Here is a 16,958-nt window from a genome sequence, read left to right as displayed (position 1 = left end):
TTAATCTTAGTGCCTCTAGCTCTTTCTTGAGAACTTGCCAAAAGATTGGCAGTGACTCTGTAAACCAGTGCGACAATCTTTACCATATCAATACTTTATTTTTTAATGTAAAGGCATAAAGATGCTGGCTACTCTCATAAAGAGGAATAGAAAAGGATGTTGAACATAAGTCTATTACTGTGAAACACTCTGCATCTCTATATATCAAATGAATGGTATTGTTCTTGCTTTCCGTCCAGACACATGTATTTGCTCAATACACAAGCATTTACTATTTATGAAATCTTGTAACAAGATGTAGAATATAAACTTTAAAATGCATTGCATTAATTCATTCTCATGCACATTGTCACATTACCTTTACATTAACATGTAAAAAGAAACTTCATATAATAGACAAAGAAGACTTTCACTCCTGCCAACGACCATAGAGTTGCAGCTTTAAAAAGTTCATTCTGGTCAGCTACAAAAAAGATACTGAGACCAGCTGGACCATAATTTGAACATGCATTCACGCTGTAAGTGCTGGAGATCTGTCACATTAATATAGAATAATAGGGTTGTTTGACCCATACATACGTGTTTGCAGAGAATTCTGGTTAAAATAATGTTCTGGGATCCAAGCAAGCCACATCACCCTGGATTTCCCTGGCTCTGTAAGTTTCAGAAAGGCCGAAGCCTGGTAGGATTCCCTGGGTGGTGACGACCCTGGGCTTAAAGGTTGCAGTCATTACCTGTGGGAATAGAGGAACCTGGCTGCTTTAGGTACATTTTTGACGTTTGCACGCATTGTGGGTAGGAAAATGTACTACATCACCCTGGATTGGGTCTTGGGTTTCTAGGTTTCAGAAATATCCAGGTTAGTAGGACTCCCTGGGTGCTAGTAGACCCATAGCCTGAATACTGCACCTGTTGCGCATGGTAAGTGAGAGGAAATTGAGATTTCTTTAAGCATAGCTCTGATATATAGGTTTCCAGAGAGCGGTGAACCCCAACCACCCTATCTCCCCCAGGGGTCAATGATATGGTCTGATACCTGAGGGTGGGGCTCAACACCAAGATGGTCCTCGACCCCTCCTGAATTCTTTTCTCACTTTTCACATGGTAGTCTAGCGGACTTTAAGCCCATGTGATTGATGCAGATTGGGTTGTGTGCCCCCTAACCTCCCATCCTGGTGGAATCAGAAAGCCCACCTGATCATCAGGGAAAGTGTGAAAAACCGAATGGGTGCAGAATTTTACCAGCCTTGCACTACATTGCAACCCTGACCCCGGGAATCATGTAGCCCAGGGAGATGAAAGCCCAAGAGACACCAGTGATTTGTGTCCTAAAAAAAATGATTTGTAACCAGCACTAGAAAAGAAAGAAAAAAGACATAAAGGACTACCTAAGGAGCAACAGAATCACTGGAAAGGGAGCTGTTGAGGGAGTGCCACAAGGGATTTAAAAGGGTGGTAGGGCGGGAGGCGGGAGCAAGGGAAAGGGGGAGTTGCTGGGGGGGGTGTTTGGGCGGTAAATATAATAGAATTAAAAAAACACATCTTCAGCCGACGGCAGCCTCCAGCCTCGTGTTGCGCAGCCTCTCCTCTCTCTTAGTTTCAGCAGCCCCTGGGACAGACTCCCATCCAATCCCTGTGCTGCAAAGAGTTGGATAGACGACACTCCGCTTAGGCCAGGGAGTCTGTGGGGTTTCTCCAGCCCGGCTGCTCAATGCAGCTGGGCTGGAGAAAACCGAACTGCGCATGTGTGTTTTGGTCAGCCTGAGATAGCCAGCCAAACAGATGAGCATTTAGCAAGTGGAGCACACGTAGCACACCCCCTCCCCCCTCCCATACCTCAGCCCCGCCCCCCCCCAACAGCACTGGCTAAGAGCCGGCAAATGCAAAATAAAACTATGCAAGAACATCGTTTTATTTTACATTTGTTGGCTCTGAGCCAGGCAGTGGGACCACGCTCCTTTGCCATTGCGGAGGAGCTGCCGCTGGGTATGGGGCCTTGACATTGAGTCATACCCCTGAGCATTGGACAGATTTTTTGCCACCTGGGGTAGGCAGAAGGGGGGCCCAAGTGTCAAAATGACATCTAAAGGAATCCGAATTTCCTCTAGCTTACCATAGGCATGGCTGTAGTATTTGCACACTAGACCACAGGGGTCTAAAGACTGTTTGGGATCCAGGGGTAAGGGGTGTAGCCTTATGTCAAGTCAGACCGGCACCACCCCTTAATTAAAAAAAATCCTAGACCTGAATTACACATCAGATGCACTGTCTCTCTTTGCGCTTTGGCCCATTCTTAATTAACTGCGCCCCCAGCAGAGTGGGACAGTAGACCTAATTGCAAAAAAATACTATTGTCCTCAATGTACGCACAAACTCTGACAGTACTTAGTCACTGTGAAGTGCACGGTGGGATGTAAATGGAGTAGAACCAAGAAAGAGGTTATGAGGCTGGGGAGAGATGAGAGGTAATGGGGAGTGTATGGTTAAGAAACATGGATATAAGAGGCAGAACCAGCATGAGAACATAAGCAGAGTTAAGAGAAAAACAATGGGGATAGATAAATGGAATACAGCAAACGCCCAAAAAGATGGTAAGAGCTTGGAGAGGGGGAGACGAGGGGGAGGTGGATGTTAGATAGGCAGAACCAGCAAGAGAAATTTAAAGGCTTGGTGAAAGATGAAGAGCACATCAGAGAGATAAAGGTTAATCCAACCGGGTCAGAACCAGCAAGAGAAGATAAAAGTAAAGGTGAAAAGGCATAGGTGGCTTTAGGAGTGCAGAACCAGCAGAGTAGATAAAAGACATGGAGAGTTTAAAAGTTAATAATATGGGGGGGGGGAGTGGATTGGCGCCCGTGGAACATGGCGGCGTTCGAGTGAGGCTCTCCAGACCGACGCGGCGGTTTCGCGCTTTTCACCAAACAAACGCGAAGCATCTTGGACGGAGAACCCTCGGAAAGACTGCTGCTCAAGATGTGACCTCGCACACTTCATTCCCCAGCACCAGAAAGCCTCATGCTGAAGGTAAATTCTTCTCTGGTGCGCCACGATTTCGCGGCCGCCATTTTGAATTAAGGAATCGTACCACGCAAACTTTCCTCACCCGCAGCAATACCTTCTTCCTACGAGCGCCTAAACTCTTCTTAGGACTTCTATTTTTGATACTCCTCCCTAATAACACCCAAGAGCGGCTGGTTAACCCAGTTTCTCCTCATTATTGTCAGCAGGTACCTGGGAGGCACCACAAGACCTTTCCCCCAGGAGTGAAGGATATACCCCTCCTTTCTCAGAAATACAGCCTCCCCGTGCTATAGATAGCAAACACGAAGGGAGCTAATATCTCTAACAAACGAAGGGACCAAGAAGAACCATCAGAGAAGTCCCAGTCACAGCCAACAAGGAAAAGGTCAAGTTCAGTGTACTGTGAAACACTAAAAAACAGAAAGGAACAATAACATATATTTCAGAGATGACAATGATTAATTGGTAAATAGTGATCATATACCACTAAACTTAATTCTACCACTTGTGCACTTGTAATGACAAATTTCTCCGTATGTTTTGGTGCTTCTGTCAGTCACCAGGTCATTACTTACCACACCCTTTCTCAGGTTACATAAAGACACCACATTTCACAATACTTACCCAAGAAAGGAATAAACACTGACAACATATAAGACCATTGCTGAGGAGCTCGCAAATAACAACAAGTCACAACACCTCCCAATCCAAGAGGGTACGCAGAAATTCACAACACCTCCTAATCTAAGAGGGTACACAGCGCATGCTCCACCTAGCAATGTAATTTAGACATCCCTGATGGGAGGCACTTTCCCTTCCGTATCAATAATTACCCATTAGAGGGGAATCACCCATCCCTCTGTAAGTACTTGGTAAAAGGGTCTCAACCTTCCCTCACAAGGAATACCAACAAATTATATGCTCTAGGGTTTCTTTATTACATGATAATAGGATGACAAAAGAAAGAAATAACTAAACATCACAGTAAACATTAGCAGCAATCATCAGCACATAGATATACATAGAGCCTGAAAATAAAAGCATAGTTAGATATACATCGAACACCTCACCATAATCTTAGGCGTCTTGTCATCTGAAGAAGGGTCCGTCTCTCTTTCCCTCACTGGTTGGTTCCGGACTCCCTGTGGCACACACACGTCTGCACGTCTGCACCGTGATGTATCATCAGACCGCCAAAACACCAGACCAGCATCTCAGCATCTCTCCAGCTCTCAGCATCTCAGCTCTCTGCCTCTCAGAAACTCTCTCTCCCTGCTTCTCTCCCGGACACCCTTTCTCTAATATAGAACTCTATCCTCTATCGAAGCTTCTGGAAGAACCCGCCTACCTTTCTCACAAGATTCCTGTACTTTTCCACACCAAGCACCCAACAGCAGCTGGCCAAGCTTTTGTTCTGGCGCCAATGCGAAGAAAGCACATTCCTCCTGATAAGAACTGGTCTGCTCTGGTTCACTGCCGGTGAACAACACATGTAATCTCAAATATCACCTCTCACCTACAGAGGCTCAGAAGATGGCTGCAGTTTAAAATATGGAGTTGCTCCAGCATAGGCCTCTACTACTTGGAAAGCAGAATAATATTAGACCACGTCAAAGCCAATAGGCTAAAGTCATAATTCACCTAACTCAAATAACACTATGCACTTAATCCCTCAGTATCCACTATGGAGCACATGTGTGCACCATCACCAACAACTCTGCACCTCAACATCAATACCATCCTACATGAAGGCTAAAGTAACATAGCACACTAAAATCAGTACACAATGGTGGTGATCGAGGGTCATCAAAGATCATCAGACCACTAAAGTGGCTCATGCACTACATTGCACCCCTTGACCCTTGAACAACACCATTCACATAGATCAAAAATAAAACACTGAACGAAAGGCACAGCTATGACTGCATCTTTTAACTGCAAAATTGGCATCATTGCAAAGTCACTCGCAACTGAATGACATCTAACTGAAGATCTGATTGTCATTGAAACATTGCATGTCTCAGTTAAAGGCAAAACCTCAAAAACTAAATTGTCAGAGTGAATCATTCAAGACTTTAGTAGGCCATATTTAAAAGAGTACCTACAAGTGAAAAACTGCATTGCAGAATCAAAAACACAACTGTTAAAAAGCATATTTTGAACCAGCAACTCTCGTGCTGAAGTGACTACTCAAAAACATTGAATTCAAAGCAGATCATAATTAACTGGTTTTCTCTTTTTGTTCTTTTTAAACTTACTGCATTACCTAAAACAAGAACTCAGGTGAAATATCTAAAAAATAATTCAGATTGTGTCATTTGAACCTCTAATAATTAAACTGCAAATTCTACTGCCAAGGCAGCCAACTGTAGCTCAGAAAATATCTGCTCCAAGTGCAGCACAAAGTCTCTATGGGAGAAAAAAGTGTTCTTTTCTGTGAAAAAAGCAAAACAAAAAACACCACTGTCTCTTGTCAGGGTGCACACGCAGTTCTCCTGTGCGAAAGACACACAGCTCTCATTCTGTTAAAGTCAGCCTCACTCGAAGGGGACAGTTCCAATTGCAGAACACTCTGCTGATCCCTTCTTCGCTTAGAAAGAAGCAATCCATCTATGTAGATGACAGCTCTCTGGCATCCAACTTCCTCAGTATCCCCTCGGAAAGGAAGAACCCCATCTTATCTGGTTCTCTGTAGATCATCAGCTCCCGTCTGCCATCAGCCCCAGGACATCACCACCTTCCAGTCTGGCTCCAGGCTTGGGAGAGTTCCATTTAAAAAAAAAATAAACTAAAATAACAAAAATAAAAATAAAAAAGACAAAAAAACAAACAGGGCGGGCGGGGCAAGGTCACTCGCAGCCCATCCCAGCAACCTGAAACGATAAACAAGTATCACATGTCTTGCAAAAAACTTCAATTCAAAAGCACATCATTTTCTTTTTACATCTCTCAAAGTCCAATATTTTAATTTCTGTCTGCAAAGCTCTCCTCTAGATCTGGGGAATAGCTTAAGAATGCTACCTGCATTATATTCTCTACGTTTATTTGGGCAAAATCTAATTTTTCCTTACACAGCCAGAAGGGCTGGGGCAATCAACTGTACGCTCTTCTCATTCCCAGCTATCAGACCCCTCCCTTACAGGACTGTCCGCGTCTCAGAGCTGGCTCCGTTTCAACCATAACAAGCAGGAGACGGGCTGCTCTCTTCCTCGCAAACCCCTCCTTTCCCTGCAGCTCTCCACGATCTAAAATTAAGTCGCTGCCAATTTCTGTCTGCTCTGCCTACCTCCTCATAGGGATGGGGCATGATGGTGATGAAGCCTGCACCTTTGTGCAAGCCTCCCTATCTTTTCTCCACAGTTTGAAGAGTGGAATCCCCCCTCCTTCACACAGATTCTCCGCGAAAAGAATTTGGGTGCTCGCCAAACATAACAAGCAGCACCGCTTTTCTCCCACAGTTCTTGGTCCTTCCTACTTCAACCAAATTAAATATTCAAAGAGCGCCAGACTTGGTCCATGCTTGTCCTCTTCACCGGCTCCAACTAAACCTCGTGGTGTAATCTTGTTCTTTCTACAATTCACAGATCTTCTACAGGTTCTACATGTGGTTAAATCCAAGAAGCAACTAAATTGGCAGGGCACAAAATTATTTATTTCTCAAGACGTTTCTTCAGCTACCGCCAAGCTGCGAAAAGAATTTTTGGATCTCCGTCCCGCTTTTCGCTCCTGGGGGGCTCGCTATGGCTTATTTCATCCGTGCCTATTGAAAGTCACCTTTTTGAACAAAACTTCTTCAGATCTCAAAAAATTCATTCACTCTCATTCTCCTTCTTCAATGGAGATTGCTGGTTCTCCTCCCCAAACCTGACTTTAATAATTCTTCTGTAATGTTTACTTTTTTCTTGCTTTTTTTGCAACAGGTTACACTGCCTTTTTATTCCTTTTCATTCACATAACTTTTTGATTCTTTTTCAGGTTTTTTTGGATCCTAATTTTGTACCTACCTCATGTTCCTGTCCCTTTATCTGTTTTTATTGACGTCCCGGTGTGGTTCGCTGCCCTTTGTTAGGTGTGCCATCCCTGTTGTCCGGTCACGCTTCTCATCTTTTCCTTTGTGTTTTCCAGTGAAGGTACGTACTCAGTCTTTATTTTGGCTTTGCCTATTACTTTTTTAATACTCTTCCATTGTTATCAATTCCATTGTTTTATGTGTATGGTTATTGTTTTACATTCAGAGTTGTTACATGGAATGTAAAAGGTTTCATTAATCCTATAAAGAGGCAGAGAATTATTTCACATTCAGCCTCTTACTATCCTGATTTAGTTTTGTTAAAAGAATCTCATTTATCAGCAGCTGAGACCCGTAAGCTTAAGTGTAATTGGGTCAGTTCTGTTTTCGTTTCTCCTTCAAGTACAAAGAAAAATGGTGTTATTATTTTAGTTCTTAAGAAATTGAAATGTTCTGTTATTCACAAGAAATTGATGCAGAAGCAGATGAATTTTAGATAAATTACTTATTAATGATATTTCTTTATCAGTTTTTAATGTCTATGGTCCGACCCAACCAGATTTCACTTTCTGGCCGGCTATTACTAATAAATGTATGCAATAGAAAGATGAATTTTTTATCCTTGGAGGTGACTGGAACCCTTTTATTGCTCGCAAATCACATGTACTCTTCATTCCACATAAATCTCATAAGCAGTTTCACAGCACAATTACACAGACTCATCTTGTAGATGCTTGGAGACTTTGTCACACAGACCAATCAGAGTTTTCCTTTTTCTGTCCTCCACATGGCACCCTATCACGACTAGATTATATCTTCCTATCTAAAACTTTAGCTCAAAATCTTATTTCATCTTCGATCAAACCCATTTTAACTTCAGACCAAGCTCCGGTGATTGTTGATTTTGATCTGCTCCATTCCCGACCCAAATCTTCTAGATGGAGATTTAACAATTTTCTTTTACTGGATCCGTTATTCTCATCTTCTTTCACTTCCTTTGTGGAAGAATTTTTTTTTTGAATGAAGGTCCTTTAATATCTCCTGCTTTACTATGGGATACTGTTAAAGCCACTGCCCGTGGTTTTATTATTGATTTTGTGACTAATAAAAAGAAAGGCAATCTCACTCAACATAAGGCTCTGTTAACCAATTTTAAGCAACTAGAACATCAATTTTACACTTCCTCATCTAACTCCATCTTGCAGGAGCTTGTTTGTATTAAATTAGAGTTTAATAAGCTCTCAACTGATAAAACGCTTAATTTATTCTTCTTCGCAGTAGTGCTCGAAATTATGGAGGTCGTAATAAGGTGGGATCACTTTTAGCTAACTATCTTAAATCTAGGAATGAGAGAACACTGATAGATTCTATTCAATCAGCTGATGGGAAACATCTTTTCAAAGACCAAGTATTCCTAGATGAATTTACTAATTTTTATAATAACTTGTACACGTCAGAAGCACCTGCATCAAATTCTTTTATTGACTCTTACTCAGGTACTTTTCCTTATCCTATCTCCACTGATCTTGATTTCAATTTTCTGGACTCAGACGTTTCACTTCAAGAAATTGCTAATTCTCTGAACTCATTAAGAATAAGTCCACTTGCCCAGATGGTTTTTCAGTAGAATTTTATTTACATTTTTAACAAATTGTTTACTGCCCAAAATCTTTAATCTCTTTCAATACTTTAGTTCTACTAGCAGGGCGAGTGGCACTTTCTGTAAGGATCTCACTGTTGTTTCCGAAGGAGCGTCCAGGAGCTGAAGATAGGTCCACTACTTCCCACCAACACCACTGTGACTATCCAACTCTAGATCACGGGGGTGCTTGAGGGGGAAGAAGGGAAACAAAATAAGGAAAAGATTGGGGAAGAAATCCTTGGAGCGATACCCTCTACTGGCTAGTGTGCAGATACCCTCTACTGGCTGGCGTACAGATTGGCAGGAACTGTAAGGGAAGGAACAGGTTACAAGGCAGTAGAGAGGTGGGTGCACAAGAACTATATGCTGGATGTATAGTTACCTAAGAGTATTTTCTAATGCCCAATCAATAGTGTGCGGAAAGATGACTAATGCTTCCTATGCCCAATCAGTGGTATGCGTGAAGATTATTAATGTTTCCTAAAAATCAATAAGGAAAAAGAAAAGACAGCCTATGAAAACTTCTGGTGTACTCTGTCTCGCTATTGCTCCATTACCCCCACCAGAACCTAGGCTGGACCACTACCCAATACTGTATGCTGTAAAAGGAAAAGGTGACTGGACTGACTTAAGGGCATGTGCATAAAAGACCTTATGGAACCATGGAACCATGCAGTATTTCTTCAGCGTAGACTGTCTAAGAGTTATATAGAAACAAAAGCTGATTATAGTATGTACTAACATTGGCATGGACTATAATAAAAAAAAGCAGCGCTACGCACTGTTTACCCGTCCTTTAAAGACCCTCCCGGCTTGGTAGAAGTGCACCCAGCAAACAGGATCATCAAGGCTCCTCAGGAATCAGACCAAACGTAAGGGAAATAATGAGGGGTGAATCAAGAGGGGACGGGCGGAACTCCAAGGTCGAGAGAACTCCAGAGACCAACGGAACCGCAAAGCCCAGGTCTGGCCAGTCGACGGAACAACAAGTCCGGCCGACGAGCGGAACCTGACTAAAACGGTCCGGCCGGCCCTCTGAATCAAACGGGAGGAGTCCGGCCCAAAGGGACACAAGAAAACCATAAAGCAGAGAGCTCACGGACTTAAAGCTACAGTGGCTGCATAGCGGGGAAGCCCTGGGGGATAAGGGCGCCACGGAGAACAAAGGCCCCTGGAAACAGGAGCCACAGAAAACACGGGGATCACGGAGACTGGAGGAGTACAGGAAACAGGAACAGGAAAAGCCGCTACACGGAAGTAACAAGCATCGGCAAAGGCTAGAGCGCAAAGCGCGTTGATGCAGGGAAGTCATGCTCTTAAGCCTGCCTGACCTCCTCGCACATGCGCGTTAGCCAGCCGCCATTTTGGACACTCTGACTGCAATCATGACACTTTCTTAGAACCTTCTATCTGTCTCATTAATAAAAATGGTAAGGATCCCAAACTTTATAAAAACTATTGTCTTATTTCCTTGATAAATCTGGATTATAAAATCTTTGCTAAGCTATTGGCATTGCATCTCAAATCATTGTTACCCCATTTAATTGGTCCAGAACAATGTGGATTTGTCAAAGGCAGATTAACTTCTGATAACTCTCGGTTATTCTTTAATGTTTTAAATAAAGCATCTACGTTATCCAATTCTCTAGCTGTAATATCTATCAACACATAAAAAGTTTTTGATAGAGTTGAATGGTCTTTTTTATTCAAATTTCTTCGTTGGCATGGTTTCTGCTCTAAATTCATTTCTCTAGTTTCTTTACTTTATATGGCACCGTCTGCCTCCACTATAGTCAACGGTCTAGTTTCAAATAGTTTCTCACTTCATCAGGGTGTTAGACAGGGATACCCTTTATCTCCTCTTCTTTGTAGTCTTTCCCTTGAACCCTTTCTAGTTCGTATTCTCTATAATACTTCTATCTCTGGTTTCTTATATGGCAATCAAGACCTGAAGGTCTCTGCTTATGCAGATGATATTTTACTCTTTATATCTAATCCAGAAATTCCTATTCCCCCATTATTACAAGAATTTTCAGATTTTCTGGCAGTATCGGGTTATAAAATTAACTCGGATAAAACTGAGATTCTTCCTATAACTAAATTCTAAACATCACTTTCACCCAACTGGATTCCATTGGAATAGATCCAAAATGAAATATCAAGGGTTACGTTTTTACCAATTCTATCTCGCAATCGATTAAAACAAATTTGAAGGAAGTTCTTGAACGGATTTCCAATCTTCTTTCCTCCTGGTTTCTGGCTCTGTTTCTTTCTTGGTGGGGATGTCAAGACCTTTCAATGATTCCGGTTTACATTCGTTCTATAAAAAAAAACTTGACTCTCTTCTCTTCAAATTTCTATGGAACAATAAAAAATTCACAATCTCTTTATCTCACCTTAGACAATCAAAACTCATAGGTGGGGTACATTTTCCAAACTTTAGACTTCATCATAAAGCCTTTTATCTTAGACAAGCTTCTTACTGGCTTCAAGCAAATATTTCCTCTTTTACCCCTTTATGGGTAAGTATCGAGCGTCGTCTTTGTTCTCCTTTTTCTTTCCTGGAGGTTCTGGCTTTTAAGTCCAAAACTAATCTCACATCTCTTCCATTATTCAAACACACTTGCTCATTACTGAGGCCTTACTTTCAACCAAAGAGAATTTCTAGGAATATGTTTTTACGTTCTCCTATTTGGCATAATCGTTTTCTTACCATTAATAATAGACCTTTATTTTGGAGTTCCAGGAGATCTAAAGGTATCATCTGGAATCAGGATATCTTTAATGGTACTTCTCCTTCTTCTTTTCACCAATTCCAAACCAATTTTCAACTGTCCTTGTTCGTTCCTACGCTAGTTCTCATTACTTATGGAAGCTATTTTGAAAGCTTTTTACTCTCTTCCTTCTGAAAATTCCCTATCTTTCAAGAGCCGCTTCTTAGAATTCTATCAGCATCCCGAGGGCCTCCCTCATCTACAAATGTCTCAATTTTGCTGTCACAGAACGTTCTAAGACTAAAATGGGACTTGCTTAGGAGGCTGATTTTGGTTGGGATTGGAGCAGTGACTTTTGGAGCAAAATATGGTCTCGATCGTTGAAAATATCTAGATCTGCCTCTGCTACTCAATCTATGTTCTTTCTCTATCATAGATTTTATTTTACTCCCATTTTCATTGCTAATTTTACACACTCTAATAACAAATCTTGTTTGTCCTGTAACCATCTCACAGCTGACCTTTATCACCTTCTGTGTTCATGTCCTCCTGTAGCTTCCTTTTGGTGACAAATTTGACCTCGATTTTAAAATGTTTGAATCTTAACGTTCCCCTATCCAGTGCCCTCTTGTTCATGGGTAGTTTATCAGATTCACTTGATTTATCACCTCATGAATGTGGGTTGTTTGACCTTATGCTAGCTTTAGCCTTTCAACAAATCATCTTGGCACTTTCATAGGGTGGAATAAAATGTCATCTCTACGATCCTAGGACCGGCTGGTCCAGTATTGATTTGTTTAAGAGCCATTCATTTGCTTATGATTCCCCCTAAGATTGGTTTTTCCTATTTTTCTCATTTTTTGATTGTAATGTTTGTTCTAATGTTGTTTGTGATGTATTCTTAGTTTTTTGTAATGTTTGATGCAAGGAATTTTCTTTTTGTACTGTGTAAAGAATTTGTTTCTCATGTATGTACAAAGTATATATAGGTGTGTAAATATTTAATGTATTGTTGTTTTCTGTCATACAGCTTGTGATAACTTGAAAAAGATAAAAGAAAACATTGACACTAAGTAGGATGTCGAGGGTGATTACAATAAATTGATCTTTTCCCTCTTAATAAGCTTGTGGAGATTTTGTGGTTCGGGCAATTTGTGTTATATATTTTATAAAAAGGGTCTAGCCCCCACCACGTGTTTATGGACCTATCACCTTTTGTTCTTACTATCATAGATTGGACATTGCTTTTGCCTCCTGTTGTAACCCTCAGATAAATAGAGATCTATTTTGGTTACCCCAGACTGTTTATTTAAATAACATCTCTATCTCTCAGATCTCTCATAACCGGTCAGAAAATGTACAACCCCCATGTGTTTTTCCTTTATTTATTTCTTTGCCTTCTTTCTTCTGTTTATTACCCTTCATATTGTAATTTTTATGGAAAATAGGTTAGCTGTATTTATTCTAATGAGTATTTTTTGCCAGTTTTATTTTTAATTGTAAAGCATATCTTATTTCTCCCCTTCCCCATCCTCCCCCCTTTCCTTTCCCTTGTAATTCCTAAAATTGAAAACAGCTTTCGGTTATTTTTTTGGCATGTTCTTGATCACATGTGTTTTTCTTATTATTTATTGTTATATTTTGCCCTGTGTTGTGAGATGAAGATTTTTCAATAAAGCTTCTAAAACTTAAAAAGGAATGTTACTCCAAATTAAACAATATTGACTTTAAATTACATTGCATGAATTACTTTCCCTGCACGTTGTCACATTATTCTTCCTGCACTGTGCCGCGGAAGATGTAACTTCATATATAGACCATGAAGACTTTCACCCCTGCCAAACGGCTGCAGAGTTCAGCCTTGAAAAGTTCCATCTTGTCAGCTATGAAAAAGGCACAAAGGCGAGCAAGACCATCAACTGAATATCAACTCAAGGTATTTTTGTTCTGTGAGAGAAACTCCTGCAGATTGATGTGTCTTGCAGGCCTACAGTTAGCAACAACAAAAAAACAAATATGCACTGGCAAAGCTAATATGCCTAGCTTTGGCAAACGTACTGTGTTTTTAATGCATACACCATCCAACCAAAAAAAATGTGCAAACATATTTAAAAAAATATATATAAATATAAAAGAGTGGTCAGGCAGGCCAGGGACTGCAGAAGTGCACTCCTTCTCAGGAGGCTGTGCACATGTTATCTGGCAAACTAACGATGCTCACTCACATTGTAAGACAGCCAATGGGTGAAGTAGGCTGGACCACTACCCAATACTGTATGCTGTAAAAGGAAAAGTTGACTGGTGCTTGAACCGACCAGTAAATTAAGAGGGATGACCGAAATGCCTTATATTTACATATACATTCATGTATTTTTATTAGTATTATACTTTTTAGAAAATATGAGGCTGGTGAGACAGCTACAGCTGTTCTTTATAGGAAAAGGAAAACAACCCCTGACACATCATCATTTTTTGCCTATATGATTAGGCAGCTGCCTAAGGTTTATTATTTTGCATTTTACAGCATACGAAGCTAGAATGCACCTAAAGAAAGAATATGAATGGTGCACCTAAACACCAAGGTGTTATGGTTTAGGCTATTACAGCTTTCAAATAAGATGATTTTATCTTAAAGTTCAAAACTTCCATATGTATTCATCTAAGTTTTACTATATACCCACTGAAGTGGTAAGCTGTGGATACAAAGCGGACGCTCCATTCTCAAGCTCAGAAGTCACGCCCTGTAGCTAGACTGAGCTCCACAGGTGGGGCTGAAGCACCTGGCATTTACATCTTTATCAGTAATTGTAACTGGAATGATTGGGAAACTCACCAGTTTGTGAGTAGTACTATAGTACTAACACTAACCCCCAGATTAATCATTGTCCCGTTTTACGAGTCCTTAATAGCGATTATTAAGGAATCGCTATTAAAGACTCGCAAAACGGGATTCATGTAGAAATCACAATTTTATTTGCGATTTCTACAGCTTTCTTATTTGCAATTAGCAAATTGCTAATTGCAAATAAGGAATGATTCCCCATTCATTCCTAAGGGCCTAAAGGCCCATAGAAATGAATGGGGAGTCATTCCTTATTTGCGATTAGCAATTTGCTAATCGCAAATAAGGATGCGATTTCAAGGGTGCCAGAGGTGTCCAAAGGACACCCTGTAGCACCCCTGAAATGTAAATGGAGACTGATGTTGCGCACACACATGTCCAAAGGACATGTGTGTGTGTAACATACCACTTAGAAAAATGCACTAAAGTGCATTTTTCTAAGTTTTCGCTATTTACCACGAAGTCAGACTTTGCGGTAAATAGCGAATTCGCAGTTCAAAAATGGTAAATGAATTGCATTTAAGGAATCTCAAATAGAGATTCCGTAAATGCAATTCCTCGCAATTTAGCGATTTTGCAATTTGCGATTTTTGCATTTGGGATGATGAATCCCAAATGCAAAAAAAGCGCTCACAAAGGGCCAGATTCGCAGCATCTGGCCCTTTGCGAGCCGATTTCACCTTCATGAATCTGTCTGTAAGGGTCTTATTACGACTTTGGTGGCACCGTTCGCTGTATGAATGCCAAAGCTGTGGTGCTGCCGCTCGCCAGATTAGGAGTTAAATCCTGATCTGGTGGGCAGTGCTGCAGCAGTCTGTCAGGGTCATTGAAGAGCATGACATGCAGACTGCCGTTCTCAGAGTGCCAACGGTATTGTCCTGCACAGTATGGCATACATGCCACACTATGCAGGAACGGGGGGTGTAAAACCAGGAGGAACTACATGTGCCCCCTCGCATGCACCCCGAGGACCAGAAGCAGCAGGGTTGCCTCTCTGCCTCCCTTTTCATGGTGGGCTCCCCACCATGAAAAGGACACTGGACAGGCAACTGCGAATATGCTTGCAGGTGCCGCAGTGGCACCGCCAGCATATTAGTGTTCCTGACCACTGTGCGACCGCCGCAGGATTCTTGATCCCCGGCGGTTCCATCGGTCTTGTGGTGGTACGACTGCCACACTCAATAATGCTGCAGACAGGCCCACAGTGTGGCCACAGGATTGTCGGTCCTTTGGACGGCCGAACTCGTAATAAGGCCCTTCGTGATTTAATTAGTCTAAATATTATTCATTTTTTTTGTTTTTGATGAAGTTTCATTTTGCAAGAGGCAGGCCAATAAAAGGTTTCAGAGTCTTGTACATGGCAAAGTACATGAAATATGTATATATAACATAAGATAGAAAATAAACGTCTGAACGAGGTCTCAGAAATGGAATACTGTGGGATTGCTACACATACATGGTTTTTGGATGTCGCAATATAATTATACCACATAAGAATAAAAATAGAAATGATTCCATAACATAAACAAACTGATCATAACATAATGTTTGCACTAACAATACTGTGTATAAGGTTTCACCAAAGGACCATAGTTCAATGTAGGCTTTGTTTAATGTAAAGCTAACCATATCTGCAGAGAGAAGACAACCAAATAAGGTGCTTAACAATGCTAGTACGTAGACTGATGTGTTGTAAAACTAAAAGGGAATGGCCCAAAGGAAGTGTTCTGCACACACATGCTTACATAAGCACACTCAGTCACACTCATATTCACGTATACAACACTTCTATGGTGAAGAGACAAATGCCAAGTGACCTACTTATGCCTAAAGTTCACCCAGTTCAACTATGTCCATCACACTTACCTCACACTGCATCGTCTCCACAAGATGTTCCTGGAGTGCCCCCATATGTTCCCACTGTAACCACCTGGATGCACCCATTTTCCATATGGTATGGGACTATCCCCCGTTGGTGTGGGTATGGGCGCAGATGATGGGGCATGTCTCAGCAGTGGAGAAGTGTGGCTCAATGGTTAGAGCGGCAGACCCTGATGCAGTGATCTAGCCCGGGACCAGGGTTCAATTCCCCGCCTCGGCGGGTCTTGTGCTCAAAATTCCACGGACCTGATAATTCTCGCCTCGTGCCTATTCCAATCATGGAGTCCCACTCTGCAACTTTGGGCAATAGCTTGCTTAATCTCCACAACGGCCCCCACAACGCTAAGGATGCCTTGCCTCCACCTTGGGGGTGCCCAGGAGTGGACACCTCACAGGGAAAGCCAGGATGGGTTCCACAGCGGTATTCGTACAAGCGCCTTGAGACCCTTGCGGTTGAGTAGTGCGCTATACAAGTATCAATTTACATTTTTACATATTACAGCCTGACCCTCTACTCTGTCTGTTGGGAATTACCAAACACACAAAATGCACCAAACACTATATGAAGCTGATTGACCTGGCCATGGTGGTCTTCCTGTGCCATGGAAGGCAGCACAGCCACCCAGATAGGCTGCTGGCTCTGGGTTCTGCATAAATGAGCGGCCACCGAGGCTGACGTCATGTCTCGAGATCTGATGCTTGGGGTAGGGGGTGCTGCCACACTCTGGGACACAATGTGCTCAAACTACTAGATGAGTTGGACGCCCATGGATATATATTCTTCAAGTTTGGAACATGGGACTGTCCCCAGCTTTAGGGTGGCTCTCGTTAGACGATTCGCTGGAGTGC

The sequence above is a fragment of the Lissotriton helveticus genome, chromosome 7, assembly GCF_964261635.1.
Source record: "Lissotriton helveticus chromosome 7, aLisHel1.1, whole genome shotgun sequence".
Classification (NCBI taxonomy): Eukaryota; Metazoa; Chordata; class Amphibia; order Caudata; family Salamandridae; genus Lissotriton; species Lissotriton helveticus.
The sequence above is the reverse complement of the archived record's forward strand: the minus strand, read 5'-3'. Positions refer to the sequence as shown.